The 20,070-nt window shown below is 27.3% G+C and overlaps 1 long non-coding RNA gene across 1 annotated transcript; it reads right to left on the minus strand.

Annotated features, from left to right (window-relative positions):
• Positions 1-13,075: 13,075 nt before the first annotated feature.
• On the minus strand, positions 13,076-16,191 carry LOC147803237 (uncharacterized). Its single transcript, XR_015428936.1, has 2 exons — positions 15,855-16,191; positions 13,076-13,119 (listed from the first exon to the last, which is right to left on the minus strand). It is a non-coding gene; the product is annotated as an uncharacterized LOC147803237 (long non-coding RNA).
• Between the last annotated feature and the right edge of the window lie 3,879 nt (positions 16,192-20,070).

The following is a 20,070-nucleotide window of genomic DNA, read 5'->3' on the forward strand; positions in this document are numbered from 1 at the left end:
AATTAATAGTGTGGTCCATTTATAAATGATATCACATTTACTATCAATGATTTTGAAATTGTGAAAGTGAGTTTTAAATTTGAATAATTTTTCAATTGTTCAATTAATTCTGTTGTAGATCCATATTGTTTTTTTATCAATCTGATAGACATTTCCATTTAATTTTTAATTAGTACAATGTCCTCACAATATGCAAATTTCAGATTTGAGTAGACTATTTGTACGGTAACAATTTATTTGAGAAACTCTTTTTTACTCGACATTTGTATTCTGTGATAAAAATTCAGAGGATTGATCATTATCAAAATTTTAATAACAACCTTTTTCTATTATTCGAAAATCAATTTATGACTACAAATATTAAAATTGCATAGAAAATTACAAAGTGGGTTATTTTAATCACTGTATTTTCTTTTTTTAAAAATAAAAAAGTTGTACAGTTGTATTTAACTTAGAAAAAATTGTATTTTTTCCAACCGGTATTAATAGTTTTGATGAAATTAAAGATTTTTTGAAGTTTATTTGGTACATTTCATATTTATTATGTTGGTTAAAATAAATAGTTAAACTATTGTTAATTTATGTTTAGGTTGTGAGTGTGGGAAAAGTTAGAGGCTGGTGAAATCAGTAATCGGAGCTGACCTCAACCAGATACAGTGGATTCAGCAAGAAGTTAAAAAATGTTCTAGTGTTGCTCTACCATTAGTTGAGTTGTTTGTAATCAGTGAAGAGGACGATGATGAAGTGTATCTTAAAACAGCATTTGCTATTGAGCATGTTTGGTAACTATATCTACAAAAAAAAAACTGTCTTGCCATCACAAGAATTCTATGCAACTGAAATCGTCTGCTGCTGTGGAAACAGGAGTAAAACTATTTTGACTGAGCGAGAATCAAAGAGATAATGTTACTCCGTCAATCCGCAAAAGTGCAAATCATATCTCTTCTTAACCAGCCAAAGCACGAGTATGCAGGAATTGTGATGGCTAGACTGTATATTAACTTTTTTTGATACTTTGGGATTATCTTGTTGATCTGCTCTAAGTACCTGTACTTATATAAGTGTTTAATAAGTAGTAATCAAAAACTTTGATTGCCATTATAACTATTTTGATTTTTAGAAATTCTTTGGAAGTTGGTATAGTTAGTTCACCATAAATGGAACTTAATAACTGCACATATCAATAAACTGTTTAATATTTATCCTCTGCTTAATATCATGAATCACTTTATCTTCTTTTTTTTCTATTTTACTATTTTCTTTTGGGGAAGTTCTTTTTTTTTTCTTCTCATTTCTCTACATTTTGTTTGATTTTTTTAAGCTTCAATCAGGGTGCGTAGCGTTTGTAAAAAGTACTTAAAGGTGCTTTTTTGGGGATTTCGTTATTAAAAGCTTTTAAAGGTGCTTTTTTCAGCTGGCGTTTTTAAAAAGTGATTTTTTTCCGAATAATTTTTTTCCCCCTTCAGTGATATCTGGTGGATCCCATGCATTTCACGAAAAATGGGGAGTTTGCTACATAATCATTCACACTGACTTCATGTCGTACCCACGTTATGACTTGCGCGTGTGCGCACACTTGAGACCGAAACCCGAGTGCTCCAATTCGGATAGAGAATATCAGATCCTTATGAAATGTTTTTCTTTTTAATTTATTTTAATTTTGCTCTTGTTTATTTCATTTTACTTCTAACACTTTTTTTGATGTAGGGGGTAAGGGTACTTTTGTTCTGAGTCAAGTTGAATTCACTCGGTGATGTGGGAAAGTACTGATTGTTTCGATTTACGCCCGTTTCTTTTTGGGTTTTTTTTTAACGCTACAACTGTTTCAATAATATCGTTGATTGAATGTGAATTTTTTGAGTGCTTGAGAATCTTTGTAAAGTGCTTGAAAAGTTTTTAAAAAGTGCTTATTTTTGATTCAAAGATTTGGCTACGCACCCTGTCAATTGAAGAGTAAGTTTACTATATTTTATATAAAGTTTGTAGTTTTTGAAGTTATAAAACTTTTTAATAATGTTATTTTCTCACTTTTTAATTCTTTTATATTTAAATAAGATAGATGGTGCTTATTTTTTATTTATGTCTTTTAAAAGCCTTTAAAAGCGCTTTTTTTATTCGGGTTTTGTAAAAAGTGCTTAATTTTCTATCTTTTTAAAAGAGATTTATTCTTGCCATATTGAGTGTCATTTTAAATTACAAAAAATGCATGATTTTCACAATTTTCTCTGCAATATTTATCAGAAACTAGTTATTTTACCATGATTATGTAAAGTTTTTGAAAATTTTCTTGAATTTTATTAATTTTATGTTTATAACTTTAAGCCATAAAAATTTTTTTTATTACTGATCCTGATTATGATTTTTTTTTTGAAAAGTGAGTAAAAATCTTTTTTGAGTGCGTAAAAGGTGCTTATTTTTTGTGGAAAAATCTGGCTATACACCATGATTTTTTTTTTAAACCTTAAATTTCAGTATTTTCCACAAACATACAGAATATCTTGTTTTTAAAATGTATAACTATTGTAGATTTATGTGAGAACATTTTGTTATCATGTTGATCATTATGAAATAGACGATTACCAATGATTTGGAAAAAAATCATCTGTAGCAGGATAGGTAACTTTTTTAAAAAGTGCTTAAAGGTGCTTATTTTTGTTTTACATTTTTAAAGGTGCTTAATTTTCTATCTTTTGAAAAAAGATTTTTTCTTTGTCGTATCGATTATCATTCTAAATAACAAAAGATGCATGATTTTCATAATTTTCGATGCAATATTTATCAGAAACTAGTTAATTTATCATGATTATGTAAAGGTTTTGAGAATGTTTTTGAATTTTATTTATTTTATGTTTATAAATCAAGAACTTTAAACGATAGAAATTTTTTTTTATTATTGCACAGATCCTAATTATGATTTTATTTTTTGAAAGTGCTTAAAGTTATTTTTTTGAGTGCAAGAAGTACTTAAAAGGTACTTTTTTTTGTTGAAAAATCTGGCTATGCACCCTGCGTAGTGAGGAATACATTTAGCCTAAGGGAAACACATTATGAAACATGGCTCATTAAGAAAGAACACAAGATATGTAATTTTATTTGTTGGTGAGTCACATCATATAGAGAGCGAGTTCTATTGTTCTTTATTAAGTTTTTTTATTGTTATCAGTTTCAGTATAAATTATATGATTTATGTCTGGCAACATGTATTTTCTCTCTGTCTTTTTTTTCCCTCCCTACTTTTGGTTGACAATTACTTAAGTACGAACTTTACAATTAAATTAAGATACCACAGGTTAAGATTAAGATACCACAATATAAAAATTAATTTTCTATTACAATGGATAAATAGTCAATATATAAAGCTAAGAGACTGGAAAAGTTCATGAAAAAGCACTTAAATGAATAATAACTTTCAAAAACTGGAATTTAGAAACAAAAATTTTGCTAAGTTCACAGATAAAAATACTTCATTTAGCATGCAACATTTTAAATCCGTAGTTGCATTACAGAGGCTGTAGATTGACGAACCATTTTTCTTGCCAAGTTTAACAGTTGATAATTCTCATAACTTAATTATTAATTAATTAATGATATTTATTAATGTGGCAAGACTTACTCTAAGGAAATAAATAATAAAATTAAAAAAACAAACAATTCACTTTAAAAAATACCAATTAAACCCTGAAAAAACTTAGTAAGCTGAGTCATTTCTGTAAAAAATCTGTGCGTGTTTTTTTTTTTTTTTTTTTTTTTTAGCATCCCTGTAAATTCCCGGAAAATTAGTTTATTTTTTTTATATTATTTTTTTTAACTTCGTTTACAATATTTTCACGATGGTTTAGCTTGCGAAATGTTTTCTGTGCTTGAAATCAAGTGTCTTTCTAGGTGAAAGAACGCATAATGGAGTAAAAAATAAAATATAATGGCGGGAAAAAGGTTCAAATTTCAAGTCCGTCTGACTTCCTTTATTATTAAGCTATAATTTTCAAACTCGGGCGGAAAGTTGTCTTCTATGAGCCTAACCATCCTATTGAGAAAAATTTTTACAGACCATGTAGGGGGGCCACAAAGGCCCCTCAAGTATTTTTTTTAGCGAACCGGGAGAGGGTACTTGAAGCTTTGTAGTAGCCTGATTTCCGTATAAATGTGGTACAAAGACTAAGACCGCAGAGACTTACGCCTTAAGCGAGGGGGTGCAGGTTCGAACCCCGGCTGAGGTCAATTTTTAAAATTTTTTATATTTTTTTCTTTTGTTTTTTTTTTACATTATATTATTTATTTAATGAGTTTTTCGAGACATTAAAGGATCCTACATGCAAAAAAAAATTTTTTTTTTCGAGAAATTTCAAATACAGCTTAAAAACTCGAAAATTCCGGGAAAATTAGTTTATTTTTATTATTATTTTTTTTACTCCTTTTACAATATTTTCACGAAAGTTTAGCATCCGAAAAATGCTCTATGTTTTAAATCAAGCGTCTTTCTTGGAGAAAGAACGCATAAAGGAATAAATAATAAAACAAAATAAAATGGCGGGGAAAAGGCTCAAATTTCTAGTCCGTCTAACTCCCTTTAATATATAAGCTATAATTTTTAAACTCGGGCGGAAAGTTGGCTTCTATGAGCCAAACCACCATACCGAGAAAAAATTTTATAGACCTTATAGGGGGGTCACAAGGGTCCCTCAAGTATTTTTTTTAGCTAACCGGGAGAGGGTACTTGAAGCTATGTAGTAGCCTGATTTCCGTATAAATGTGGTACAACGGCTAAGACCGCGTGCTAGTGACTTACGCCTTAAGCGAGGGGGTGCAGGTTCGAATCCCGGCTAAGGTCAATTTTTAAAATTTTTTTCTTTTGTTTTTTTTTACATTATATTATTTATTTAATGTGTTTTTCGATATATTAAAGAATCCTATACATAAAAATAATTTTTTTTTGTTCGGAAAATTTCAAATAATGCCTAAAAACTCGAAAAATCCCGGAAAATTAGTTTATTTTTATTATATTATTTTTTTTAAACTTCTTTTACAATATTTTCACAATAGTTTAGCATGCGAAATGTGTTCTGTGTTTAAAATCAAGTGTCTTTCTTAGTGAAAGATCGCATAATAGAATAAAAAATAAAGTCCAAGGAACTAACGCTTCACCGTTATAAATTTTGAACATTTTAAGCCAGTATTATAAACGAAAAGGAGTTAGAGCTACATTTAAAACATTTCAAGCATGATTTGGCCTAGTAGAATAAATTAGATAAATTTTGAAGAGATGCATAAAATAGTAAAAAACAACAATCTCGAAGACACTTTTCTTTACATTGACGTTTTTCACATGTTTTTCAAGCGTGACATTGGACAATTGTCATTCATGATAACTAGATGCTGTGGCGCACGCTCATTCTCCATACTAAATTTGATAAAAAATGACTTAAGAAAGAATGAGTTATCATGAGCATGAATTATGATGTGCTGGAAAATGATTTTAGCAATGTGATAGAAGGCTTCACCTCTCAAAACGCGTAAAAAGTATTGCTATCTTAAACTTTTGATGAAAATGATGTAATTAAAGATTTTATAATAATGTATAAATGTTTTACTTTCTTAAAATTATTCAAAAGTTAAAGTTTTTCTTTGAAATTACTCATAAAGAGCCTCCTAATGAAGACAGGCCGAGGGCCCCCAAAACGGCTCTGCTATTTGGATTATAGATTTTCATTTAAAAAAGTTTAATATATTACCTTAACGCTAGTTTCGTGTACAAAATGAAAAAATAATGAAAATGTGATCGAGCTTACACTTTAACGTTCTCATTTATCTGCTATATAACTAAAGTTTTTCTGGAGAGTATGCATAGCGCTATCGAAAGACGGAGCTCCAAAACTAGCACAGCAGTACGTTGTAGTTCTGGGAGGTAATGTCCCAATAGTTTCGTCAAGAGAGCTGTCCAAAGTTTAGAATAATTAATGTTAATTTTACTTTGTGTATATTTCACCATATCTCGAAAACTTATAAAGAGAAATTGAAAAATTTTTGCTCTCAGTTATAAAGATCGTTTATCCAAAAGAAAATTCCATGCAAAATATAACTTATAGTAAATACTAATTATTTTATTTAATAATAGTCGAATAATTGAACTGCAGGGTAGAAATTTTTTTCAAAATTTAACTTTTCACTAATTGACCGATTTTGCTATTTAAAATTGCATTCTTTAAAATGATGTAAAAAAATTATCTATACAATTCAAAAATTTTAAAACTTATATTAAATAAAAAACCAATGATCATTTGCTAAAAGATATATTTTGAGTGGAATTAAATTTAAATAAACGAATTTTACAACTGTGAACAAAAATCAATTCGTTTAAAAAGTTTACAAATAAAAAAAGAAATTAACATGAAGAGATCCAAATTTTGGAATTCTCTTCTGTCCAAACTATTGGAACCATATTTCCATAGTTCCGGCTGCCCCCAATATTTTGGGGGTCAGACATCTACATCACTAAAAAAAAAAAGTTGGTTTACTCAGAGAAAGTGCATTTTTGTGTCTTATTTCATAAAATATTGTTACTGTAAGACTGTCTTTTTTGTGTTAAAAGGGCATTTATACTCTATTCCTTTACTACTTGATTAAAAGCGCCAAATACTGTCTTTGAAGATTCTGGACCTCATTTCAAATCAACTTAAATAGAGTTGAAATGTTTAATGCTCATTATATGAATTATTTGCTTATGCTTTACTGCTACTTCGTAACCTGAATTAATAGTGCTTTGTTTTTTTTAATAAAGTGGAAAACTGTATTCTTTCTTCTTAGAATAAATCAATTATATTTTAAATGTGAATAAAAAGTACATTAAGTGCTTAATTTCTGGATCACTTTTATCAATATTAATGTACTTAAGTGTGTACTCAATAAAAGTTGATTTAAAAAAAGGAGCTGTTTTTGTACATTGTTTTTAAAAATTCTGCAAATCAAGTTTCGTTTCTTTTTTGCCTACTATGGCAGGTAACACAACTTTTTTTTTATTACAATTAATTTAAGACAGAAAGTAAGATTTGTATACTATTGAATTTGTAATTTTTGTTGAGAAGAATGTAATTACATGTAGAGAATTGGCATTTTATGTTTAAATTTCATATTGGTTCAAAATCACTCATCCTAACCTATTTCAAGCATTGATTTGAAATAAATACTGTACTAAAATTTGGATATATGTCCAATTTTATTGTGTTTTTAATCGATTTCATTAACACACTGCGTTTTTAATCGAATTTATTAACACAGAAACTGTTCGTGTAGAATAGTTTCTGTGTTATTCTTCGTGTAAAACAGTTTCTGTGTTAATAAATTAATTCAAATATGGTGTTTTATGCTTTTTAAAGTGTTGACCACGCTGTAATTGGTCTTGTACCAGGAAGGTTCTGGGTTCGAATCCCGCTTAGTGCATAGGTGTAATCTATCTGTCCTTTTAAGGGTGACGTTGATCCACCTTAATGGGACCCACAAAACAGAAATAAACAATAGTGCCTGTCACGTGCCATATGTTGCCAAAAGTGGTGGGCATTGAAATAATATTTCTGGAATAATAATCTTTGGAATGTGTAACACATCATTCATACAAAGTCATCTTAAAGACTAACAGTTAAAATTGAGTCAGCTACTTTAAAAAAAAAATCTTTCTTGTGTTTCAAATTTTATAAATTAGAATGTCTTTAAAGATTAACAGAATATTGTATTTTAAGTTTATACAATTGTATAATATTTTTATGCTCAATTGACTGAATTAAATGATAAATTTTATATTATGCCTTTTGAGGTAACAATATGTCTTTTTAAATCTGTTCTGGCTCTTTCTTTTAGTATCTTGCTTTTTTTTTGATGTGTCACGTTGATGCATTCTTTTATATATATCTAACGTCGTTGCCGAGAGGAAGGATAAAAACAGGTCTTAGGCAGGGAAAGAGGGCACAATATTTAATTTTTAGAGAGAGAACAATCATCAAAGTGACACAAAATCGTTGTGTTCTTCAAGAAAAGTTAGTTTCCCAAAACTGTGGCTTTTCTTCAAGTCAAGTGTTCTATTGTTCAATACTTATCAGTGTTTCAATCAAATGACTTCTACTAACGTACTATTGGACATATTTTCTAAATTTAAGAAGTTTTAAATTAAATACAGTAGCATTAAATTCTAAATTGAAATTTATTTAAACTGAAACAGCTGCAGTGAAATAGTAGTAAGCTTGTATATAAAGTGAACTAAGTACCTTGGATAGATATTCTATAAAATAGCAGCTTTCCCTTAATCTTCAAGAAATGATAAATAAATGAGATACATTTTCTTTTGATAATTTTTATTTTTACCTTTTTATTTATTTTTTAGTGGTAAGTAAGAGTACAGCATATATGCAAAAAGTACAAAATAGGACACACAAAAAAAAAAAAAATAAATAAATAAAGCATGTCTATTTTTTTTCGTTCTTATACAATAGACAAAGAGTATTGGTAGACAGCTTGACTCTATGATGGTGCAATCACATAAGGTTTATGACAGCTACTAGTGGCAACATCCTGAGAAAAGGAGCAGCTAAAAGTCTTGTCTGCTTATTCAGCTGTAAAATAGAAGCATTTTTCTTGATAAAAAAATTAAAATCGTGTTACCTTAAGGTTCTGCAGTGGGTCAAAATCTAATCTAAGACATAAATTGTATTAATATCTGACAACTATGCCAAATAATGAAGAGCTTAATTATTTTTTATGAATTTAAAATATTTACTTATATATAATACATATAACAAAATTAATGACTAAATTTTGACTTGTTATGGCACAGAGATATTCTTCAAAGCGAATGAGAAGCTGCATAAATCATAGTAGAAACATGAAGTCCTGGTAAACATATCTCACAGAAAAGCTTTAAGCAGACAATGCTGTGAGATTATTCTCCGGGACAAATGTAAATCATCAGTAGAACAAACGGCAATGTGAATACTAATAATTTTTTTTAATTAAAAACAAATTATATTAAATATTTAAAGAATAATTTCTTACATAATCCAGGCAAAAGCTAGAAGAGAACAAGTTGCTTCAAATTAGTATTGCACTCAAGATACCTTGTGAAAATTTCAATCGATGGCTAAGTATATAACTAAAATTACAGCTCTTTAAATTGTAAATCTAAAAAGGATTGAATACATTACCTCGAATCAACTTGAGTAACAGAGTGAAAGAGGGACATTTAACACAAAAGTATACATTTAAAGAGAACATTTTCAATTATCAGAAACGTGTTATAAGCATGCAGACATACAATTACATATATAAGAAAAATACCCACAAATTATTAAACTTCCGACACCTTCAGAGAAGTTTCACTACTCGTTATTAAAAAGCATAATAAACATTATTACAAAGCAGTAATGTTGAAAATATCACATTATATATAAGCAGCAACATTCATTCATAGAAATGTTAAATATTTTTTTCTCGGCAAAAGACACAGTTTAAAAAAATAAAGCCCAAATAGTGTTTTGCTATTTATAAGTATTTATTTCATGAAAGATAAGAGATACATTAGGCAACATACTAAGTAAGCTGAACAAAATAAACGAATCACAAATTTTCAGCTCATTTTAAAATGAGAAAAAAAATTGCGTAGCGTGGAGTACAGCTTAATTTCAGAAATTATTTAAATACTTCTTTTATATGTGTACTACATGTCAATACTCTCAATTGAACTTCGTGTTCTGTCAATCGTTGTCCTTGAATATTTCTTATGGTGCAAAAAATTTATTACATGTCAAGTTTTGTTTTAGTTTTTCTCATTTTATCATGATTTTTAACATTATATATTCACAATAAATTTTAAATCATAAAATGAAAGTAAATTAGTTTTTATATCTTTAATTCAGCTATCAATGCTTTCAAGAATTAATTTTCTGGTGAAAAGCCAATCCTAACATAAGTTGTGATACATTTGAATAATGGTGGAAATTTAATGATATATCATGTCATGGCATGATACTGCAGAATTACACATTTTGAAAGTTGGTTCTTGTGAAAATTTTGAGTAACTTACAATCGTCAATAAACATATAATACAGGGTTTAAGAATATATAGAATCACTCAAATAAAATAGGGCGAAGTATGCAAAATTCCTTATTAGTTAATTTCATTTATGTAAAAGTATGGCTAAAATAAAAAAAGAGGAATCAGGAATTAGTGTTTTCATTTCAGAAAAAAAATGGGTGAGAATTTCTCACCCTTTCTCAAAAACAGGGTGAGATTTCAAAAAGTTAAGTGAGATTTCAAAAATTAAAAAAAAAAAAAAAACACACACAAGGAGACTAGAAAAAAAAATCATTTCTTTAATTATAATGCATTTTTAACATCTTCTAATTTTTAAAGCATTGAATATTTTTGCTGCATCATCATATGGAAAATGTTCTACATCGACTTTTTCATCAGCTATTCTCATTAGGTTGCTCAAATGCGTATTTGTTTCGTTTTGATCGTTTCTACCCACATTTGTTTCATTTTCATTTGTCCGTTTCGGAGTAGAAGATATTGGCTTTACAAAGTATTTGTCCATCTTATATTAACGAGCAAAAAATTTGAACGTCTTACATGAAGAAACCTTACCTACAGTAAACACGTGGTTGCAGAGAAATGCGTTCTGAAAGAGGTTCCTTGGTTCCGAAGGATGGTGTTCTGTTGTTCTTAAAGGTTCTGAACAATACTGGTAAATAGGGAAGCTAGATAATGGGGCAGATGTTGAAAATAATAAAAGATCCAGGAAGAAAAGTAAAACGGATTTTATTCTAAATGGCGCAAATGAGAATTTTTTTTCAAAATGCGAGAAATTTGAGAATTTTGAAATTGGTTTATAGAATGCGCAAATTTCTCGCGGTAATCATTTTTTAATGCGAGAATATAAAAAAATATGCGAGATTCTCGCGCTGTTGTGAAAACACTGAATAGGTTACAAAGAAAACAAATTTAAAATGCACGAAACTTAAAATATGATCTTAGAAAATAAATATTTTATTGCTAGTTAAGTAGGTTTGTGAAATAAAAGTAATATTTACAAAAAATAAATAATTCACATTCTCTAACATAAAATTGAATTAATTTTCTTATGGAAAATCAAACTAGAATAAACTTGATTGTGAAAGATTAGTCAAGGGTCCCAATCCTTGTTTCCAAAACACGCGTGGCAGTGCCTTTCCATAGGGAAATGTATGGAATTAGGTTGCCGGACACTCTTTCACTGTGCTCCATATAATTTTTGCTAAAAATAAATGAAGTCTTGTTATAAAAAAAACATACACTCTTAAAAAAAAAAGGAACAAAACCACTCAATTTAAGGAAAAATTTAGAATTAAAACTTTCACTCCATTAAAAGAAGGCGTAAAATCAAACAAATATTAAAATATTCGAGAACTTGTTTACTTAAAGAATTAAAGTTAACTAATAAAATCTTCTTAAAAAAAACAACTAAGCTACACAAAAAATTAAAAATGTCTCAAATAAATAAATAAAAAGCTAAATTTCTAAAATTTCTTAATATCACTCATGATTAAAAATTCTCTCACTATAGAATATTTTACAAAAAAATTTTTAAGAAAAAAAGAATTTAAGCATCTCTCATAAAAAAATATGCTTTTTTAAAATATAAATAAATAAAAACAATATTCTCTGGGTAGAAAATTTTTCTTTCAAAAATTAAAATCAAGAGCCTTAAACGTAGGAAAAGATATACTTTAATTGCTTAAACCTTTCTTGCTTATTTAGTAAAAGGTATACTTTAGTTACTTATATGCATGCCATGAAAAAATACATTATTGAAGAAAAATAAAAGTTTATATCTGTAAAATAATAATAACCTAGTTCCAGAACTAAGATTTATTTAAAATAAATTTAACAGAATGCATAAAACAGAGATTGAAGTTTGAAGAAAATATTTAATAATTAATTGAACAATAATAATTAATATATAAAAAATTAAATATATTGTGTGACAAGAAAAAGTTGCTATTGAAATAAAATAATGAAAAAATAGTTAAACAAAACCAATAAGCTAAATATAAATTTTATCTTTTGTTCTAATACTTTTATTCAATTTCAAAATTTAAATGAGCATAAATACAGAATGATAAAGCATTACTTAATATGGTAAGACAATTTATACTACTAATTGGCAAATGAAAATGAAATGTATTTGACTGAATTATAAATGACTAAGTAAATTATCACCTTACATGGAAAAAAAGACATTTTGTTGTTAATATTTTTACAATTCATAAGATTGTTATGGTCAATAATGAAGTAATTGAAGTGGAGAATAATAAAATAAATACAGATATAGTAAACGTGACTTTACGCCTAATTTTTCCAAGTCAATAAATAAAATAAAACCAGCATATAAACAGATGTAGAAAAATGATTAGTTTAAAATTAATGATAATTCACAGCATAACTTAGTCACCACCTTTTTCTCCTCATGGCAGCGAAGGAATTTTGTAAGTCTCCCACAAATTTAATGGACGAGTAATTTCTATCGCTGCTAAGTTCTTAATGTTTTCTTTTAAAATCAGAAGAGGGTTCTACTCTAGCTAGCTAGTCCTTGAAAATTCTAAAGCAGTTCTTTTCCATCGATCTTCTCACTCTTTTCTCTAAGTTTTATTTAATACTCCAATTTTTATGCCTATATATATATTTTTTTCATAGTTTATTTTAACTACATTAAAGGCTATGCCCCCTTCTATTCATTACTCACCAATCCTTAGAGTTTCACAATTTAATTTCTACAAAAAAATTAAAAATTTAAACAAAGGCACGTTTAAATAAAATATCAGAAAATAAATTTTCATAAATATGACGAATGGCCAAGAGTGAAACTGTATGAAAGGTCACAGCAACCTCCCATCTTGCAGTAGCAAAACATGATAAATTTTCTAAAGCATTTTCATATTTTCTTTGACCATAGTCGAACCAAAAATGGGATAATACACCTTCCAATTAAACTTATCATGTTCCTCCAGGTCATTTCTGTATCATTTTCTTCCAGGATCTCGTTTTGCAGTCATGTCTTGAAGAATGTGACATTACAATTTAAAAGAAATCAACAACAGCTGAAATTAAAATATATTTAAGAATTAGTAAAAGAATTCACCAAACATTTAAAATAATTTATTAAAAATATTATTATCAAAGCTACATTGCTTTGAATATTACAAGTAGCTACACATGCTTTAGTAAATAATAAAAATAATTGATAGCAAATAACAGTTATAAATAAAACAAAAGAACTTCATAAAGCATATAAAAGCAAATGCGTTTTGTCTGTAAAAGGGATTGTTTTAAATAATAATCACACAAGTAAAATTCATTTCAACACGATTTAAGCAATATTTTAAATAAGCAGTCAAAGATAACAAACTTGATCTTCCACCCCTGAGTGCAGGATGAGGGTAAACTTTGAAATCATAATTATGAACTCCCATTTTTCTTTATTTCATGATTCTCAAAAAAAATTTACTCTTATGTTTTTGTTTTACCCTTATCTATAGGTTTATTTATTTTGCTTTATAGATGACGTTGTAGGGGAGAAATTTATATACATTATAGGTACCAACTGCTTAAAATGAATTGTTGAGTTAATTGAACAAGAAGGATATCCATATTTAAAAATTGCTATGTTCTGATCAAATTGATAGTAAGTTGGAAATATTAGACACCGAACTTTTTCAACTATTAAGTTTTATCAATACATAAAAATCAAACGACTTTTTTAACTATTCAAAAACGAAATCGGTTTAAAATTTTTAGTGAATCTCATTTCTCTAAAGCATCCAAATTTTCTTTGATTCCAAAACAACTGAACCGATTAAACTTTTTTGTGACATTAAGAACTAAGAATTTGGCAAAGGAATAAAATAAATTATTGTTATGACAGGTTGCTCTATTCTTTAATTTCAATTCTTTTGCAAGTCTCTAATTTAGTCAGGTTACTTACGTCTGAAAGAGAGGGGTAGTGTCTGATTAATCTTATTTAATATTTCTATTGCAGAATCCATCAGAGTTTAGACATCAATAACAGCATTTAAAGAACAAGACAATCACAGGATATTACATCACAACATTTAATAGTTAGTCACAGCACAGATTTTTTAAAATTTATTTTCTTTGCATATGACATAAATGAGCTCACGGCCAACTGCTTGATCGGCGGGTGCACTGCCTACGGTAGAAACTAGTTGCAGAACTGTGGTGAACAATAATTTTGTACAAAATAAGAGGTAAACAGCAGAGCAACAATTTTGTGCTTTAGTATAAATAACTAAAGTTTATTTAAAAATGATAAAAGATTTCGCTTTTGTAAGAGATAATAAGTCTGTGTATAGTTCATTTTGTAAATATACATCTTTAACCTTAGCTGATAATTGTCTTTGCCAGGTCCTGTGAATGTGCCATTTACATAGCAAATGTGGAACCTTTTCAAAAATCGTATTGAATGGATCAGCTGTAACTTTATTATTAGTCATTATACAATTACAATTTAGGTTTGGAATTTTAGATTTAAAAGAAAGAAATACTTAATGGTTTCTGCATCTAAACTGCTAGTAATAAAATGTGCAACTGGATAACTATGTCCAAACTCTGTAACTGAAGTTTATCTAAAAATATGATAAATATTTGTGTTATGAATTAAGCTAAAGAGAGTTTACTACATCATCAAGTAAAATTTAAATAGAACATTAAACAAGAAAACCCATATTTCTTTTAGACTGCTCTTATACCTCACAACTTACAAACTTAATTCTTTATTCTGATCTTTTAGAACAGACACATTTACAGACTGATGGCAGAAATAACTAACTTTTTAAAAAATTAATATAAGCAACTAACTTTCTGATACAAGAACAATGTTAACCTTAAAGGAGAAAAAATAAATCTTCAAACAATAACTAAAGCATCACACCAATATTAACAAAAATATGGTTTAATAACACAAGCCTGTGAAATGGATGTAATTAAATTAAATTTTAATTAAATTGTTATTGCAGAAATTGTTATTGTTAGAAATTGATCAACTTGTGTTAAAGTTTTTAAAATTTTGCAGTATGATCTACAGATTTAGTTTTTAGCCAAGTTATAGAAATAAGCATCTGTACATTGTTTCTAGATTATATTATTGAAGTGTGTTTGTGCTTTTATTTTTATTTGTTAATTTGTAAATCACTCTAGTTTTCAGAGGTAAATTACATGCATGTTAACTAAAGACTATAATACTTAAGTAGTTTTATACAGTATTTTAATCCGAGTTCTTATTTAACCCAAACAGCCAACACTCAATATAAGGACTCTTGCTGACTTAAACAGAGCATTTAAATTATAGTATAGTGAGGTAACGTGCATAAAATAACGGTTCTAAAAATTTAATTGTTAATAATTCTTGCCAGGTAGATAAATTTTTTTCTGTAATTTAAAAAATAGATAAAATACTTCTCTTTAAATACTTCTTTGAGGAATGAAAACATTTAATTTCAAATGCTATTATGGAAAGTTCATTTCAGTAAATTGTATATTTAAATATACAATTTACCGTGTTTTGATTAAGAAACTAAAAAATTTTTCTTGTTAAATTTCAAAATTAGATACTAAGATTGTCAACAGATGGAATCTATGGTTACAAACACCATTGTTCCACCTGAATTTGCAAGAGTGTCTAAATTAATGTCCTTAAACTTGAGCAGGTTTTGCTACATATGGTGGTCATTTAGAAAACATTTCCTTCTGTTGTCTTTTAATATTATCAGAACTTTTGTTCAATTATGTGCAACTAATTATAAAACTAAAAAATTACCTAGTTTCTTAAGAACAGTAGCAAAGCATCTAATTCTATCACCTTCATTTTTTCCTTAGTTAATATTTCAAATTCTAGGTCATTTTTCTGACAGAATGGGCAATAAAATAACATTGCATGCATCAAATAGCAAATGGGACTTCCGAATCTTACATTTTAATGAAGAGGTCCTATGCAATAGGGAAGCCTACAAAAAAGAATGTAAGCTATTTATAAAAGCGCAAATGAAATAAGATGAGTCATTCTATGATCTTGCTTTTGAAAATAAAAAATACACACAATAGCAAATAAAGCTAATTACTTCATTCAAATTATTTTAAAATAGAGTCGTTTAAAATCGTACCAAGAAATGACTCAACGGAAACAATCTTCAACTTGATTGATGCGACCCAAATTAGTACCGCTGACTCGACGAAATTAGTATACACCTCTGAGTAATAATATTAAACATCAAGTGGTGTGCCCTCTATACCTAGATAAATATAATTATGAAAAAAAATTAGAGACAATAACTAAAAACACACAAAATTCACTGAATTGGTTAAGTAAGAACATTTTAAAAAAGTGTAATGTCATTAATTTTGAAACTTTACAAGAAACTTGATTTATGAGTATTTTACAAGATGAAGTTTTAAATAAATTTTATCTAAAACTGATTTTGCCAGCGAAGTGTTACACAATGATTCAAGATGCAACAAGTTTTCAACTCTGATAAAACTAGTGCTTTATATATATATATATTTTATTCTGGGAATTCAAGGCTGAAAACACACCATTGAATCATAATTAGATTTATATTTCAAAGGAGGAGTTATTTTTAGAGTCTTGTCCCTCTTTTACTTCCATGTTAGGAAGCATTAATTGATTTTTCACAATGCGTAGAGTTACAAGGTATGTACGAATGGAATCTAATTACATCAAAAATCTGTAAGTATTTAATATGAGACCAATGGTTTTCGCATGTCTCTTGCTGAATAACGTGTTTCAATAAACATCTGCCTGAACCATCCGGAGTTTTGTCAACCCCCTCCCTTGTGGAGAGTGGATGTGAAATGTTATAGCCACCAGCCTACCTTTAAATAAACCTTTTGATAACTTATTATGGCTTATGACTGCATTATTAAAAAAAAAATACAACAAGGATAACAGGGATGTAGCCCTGTTATTTTATATACATATATATATATACATATATATATATATATATATATATATATATATATATATATATATATATATATATATATATATATATATATATATATATATATATATATATTATTTCTTAGGGAAAATTTCACTTTGTAATTCAACCTTTTTGATTTAAGTTTAAAAACTATTTTTTATCACAATCAGGCTGAGTTATGAGAGCGAATGCAAAATATATGCTTAGTGTGACAAAATGATCGATGCACAAAAACTAAGTGACAGTACAATAGACTACACATAAATATTTTTGAAAATTAAAAAGAATAAAACAATTTCAGTACTTAAAAAATTAATAAAAATAAGAATCAAGGAGAAAAAATGTTTTAAGAAATTAAAAAGAATGCATGAAGAAGGATTTTAAGAAATAAGAACTTTAAAAAAAATGAGCCCCACACCAGACTCCAAAGAATGGAAATTAGTACTTGATAATAATACTGTATTTTTCACTGAGGAACCAAAGTATTAAACTCAGACATGATAAATGTTATGGTATCTTTATTTATTTATAAGATAGACAAATGATTCCTAAAAGAAGAAATTATCTGAATTTTCTTCATTTTTTTTAGCGCTTAATTTTTTCTTCTTTTTGTATATAAACAATAAATAAAAGACTTACAGACAAAAGAAACATTAAAGCAAACAGATTCCCCCTTTACTTAACTAAGTGTGGCTTTAAAAAAAAGAAGAAAAAAAAGACATCAAAGTTTGTAAAATCTATAGCAAAAACTGAAAAAAGATTAATGATAAAAACCTCAAGTATTTACTACAAAATCACACAAATCGAGCAGGTCAAAAAGAAATTAATCAAATATATGTTTCAAGATTCACATATTATAATTAATAATACTGTACTAAAAATATTGAGATTTTAAAAATATTCAAAATTTAGCACTGGCAACTGCTGAAAAATTCATAGAAAAACAATAGATTTATCGTATCAGATTATTAATATTCAGTTGCGCAATTTGAATTTTCTGTATCATAGTAATATCTGTATTTCAAGATATTATGTGAAAATCAACAGCAATGACTGCAAAAAAAAACGTAAATCAAGTCTGCGAAAAATCAATTACACAAATAAATATGTGATTAGAATTTCTCGCTTCTTAATAATATTGTATGAAAATATCACGATTTAAAAAATCATGACGATATCAAGTAGCAAAAACTGTAAAAATCTCAATTGAAAAAAACAGTAGTATCCTCGAAAAACAAACGATAATAATAAATACATAAATTGAATTTTGAGGGTCATAATAATATTGGATATTTTAAAAACCATGAGAAAATCAGTTGCAGTAACTGCGAAAGAAAAAAAAACCCATCGAAATCAGGAATTAAAATGATATCCAGCGGGTTGAAATCTCCATTTACAGTTATCATACAAAAAATTCAATCTAATTGTAGCTAAATAAAAAACGAGAGCAAATATATAATATTGATTAAATAATTCCTTTATTACAAATCGAAATTTATTACTCATTCAAAAATAAAGTTTAAAAGGAATGAAAAAAAACACAATTTTTTTTCTAGAGAACAGTAATTTAAATGTTAACTATTTCAAAATTACTTTGAAGATCATTAACTTAAATATTTTTCTATTCGCCTCCGTGGTTCTATTTTTCTATTCTATGGTTTTCTATTCGCCTCCGAAGTTATGACAGATACAAGATAAGAGTTAGTTATTACAGATATAAAGCATAAAAATTCAAGCAAATCTGCTGAAAAAAAGTTCTTTTGGATCTCATTAAGTACTCAAAAAGAAAAAAAGAGGGTGCTTGTAAATGAGGTATAAATTTCATGTTAACGAGATTTTGTGTAAGTGGTGAAATTAAAATTTTTTATTGGAGAAATTCCGAGAAAATTTTGTTGAAATATAAATTATTGATTTACGAAAGTCCGTGAATCAATAATCTTGCGATTCGCGGAATTCTGCAAATTAACAGAAGAAACACATGCCTGATAAGAACAAAAATTCCCAATAATCAACTTTAAAATGAATTTTAAAAATCTAATTAAATAAGTCAAATATATTAAAAAAATAATAGTAGATAAATAAAAAGGATTCTACCCATACATTATTAGCCCTTACTGTTTACATTCAAAATTGCAATGAATTTATCTTTAAGAAAAACATACCTTTGGCATCTCCAAGACTAGAAAATATAGAGTTGATTTTACAAAGAATATTTTCTGTAAGTTCGCGAGATTTTGCTATCATTGGAAAACTATTCCAATTATACACCAATTCCTAAAAGAAACAATATATAGCTTTAATGAGATATTACAAGCTAAAAAATTATAATGTTATGAATAAATGTTAAAATAATTTATAGTGTACTGAATAAAACAGTTTAACACATTTGATCAGCAATATATATATATATATATAACAATTGCATTCTAGAAATTAAAAATGCAATTTGAATATTTAGTAAAAATGGCAGCTCTAGACACATTAGTTACCCATAAGATTTCTTTTTGTGTGTAATGCAGATTTTTGTTAAACATTTTTAAATAAAAAAAATTACAATATTAAAAACAAATTCTGCACAAAAAAAAATCAAATTTAATTTAACAAAAAATAGCTCAAAAATTATATTGATCCACCGGGGGAAAGATTAGGTAAGAAGCAATTGTCCTTAATTAAGACAAATAACCTATTAAAAATACACATAAAGCATTTAAAAAATTTAGTCAAATAATGTTTTTTTTTCTGAAAAAATTCCCCCCAAAAGTTTTTTTTTACGTAAATGAAATTTTTTTTGGAAATAACAACTTTGCCATTATCTCATAAAAAAATAGAAGTATATTAAATTTAGAAATATTTTCATAATACTCTTTGTTATCTTGTTTTCTCATTTATTACTAAAATAATACTAAACACTTACATTCATTGTGTAAAACATTTACAACAAAAAAATGGATAGTTTTAAATCATATATTGAATAAAAATAGGGTAATTATTTATACTTAATTCATGAATTCATTCTAATAAATAATACAG

Source organism: Parasteatoda tepidariorum, chromosome 9 (genome assembly GCF_982258835.1).
Source record: "Parasteatoda tepidariorum strain Cologne lab strain chromosome 9, Ptep-v5.0, whole genome shotgun sequence".
Lineage (NCBI taxonomy): Eukaryota > Metazoa > Arthropoda > Arachnida > Araneae > Theridiidae > Parasteatoda > Parasteatoda tepidariorum.